This window comes from Parus major, chromosome Z, assembly GCF_001522545.3.
Source record: "Parus major isolate Abel chromosome Z, Parus_major1.1, whole genome shotgun sequence".
Lineage (NCBI taxonomy): Eukaryota > Metazoa > Chordata > Aves > Passeriformes > Paridae > Parus > Parus major.
Window position 1 is genome coordinate 33826548 of NC_031799.1, and position 773 is coordinate 33827320.

The following is a 773-nucleotide window of genomic DNA, read 5'->3' on the forward strand; positions in this document are numbered from 1 at the left end:
TCTTTTAATCTATTAAAATATCTTTTAATACCATTATTATCTTTTTAATGCCATTTATTTGAGGACAAAATATGGTACACAGTGTCATTAATGAAACCGAACACAGATCTTTACTTAGATGGCAGCTCATGCCTATCGTACACAGCTGTAAGTGGCTGAAGTAAATGTTGTCAGGGGAGAATTTGACCCCAGAAAATTATTTCTTTCTGACTTGTAATCACCCTTACAACTGTATATTTTCTGAATTGTTCAACCAACATTAGAGCCAGAACTTTATGTATTTTATTACAAAGGAGAGATCATACATCTTACAAACAAAATAAAGGTGCATGAATTAATGATGTTTGTTTACCTTTTGAAAATGCTTCTTAGCATAATCATCATATTTCCATAAAAGCAGAGCAGCGATGATGTGATTAGATAGTTAAGTTGCTTTGTCATTAAAATGATTCTATGAATAGGATGAATAATTACAACTGGATACCTGAGAAAGCCTTCATCTGAAGTGTCTGTTACCTATGTACAGAGATCAGAATAGGAATAACATATGTAAAAATAAGTTAAATTAAAACTGATTAAAAACTGCCATAAACCAAATCTGCAGAGTGGAAACAAATGGGAATTCCAAAGGGAAAAGAGTAAGCAAAGTAAGGTTTGAGAACTCCACAGGGAAAAGAGTAAGCAAAAAAAGGTTTGAGATTTGATACAATGGGAGGACATACAGAGGGAAAGAAAAGGTCGGCAGGCAGGCAGGGAGGCAGGCAGGGAGGGTG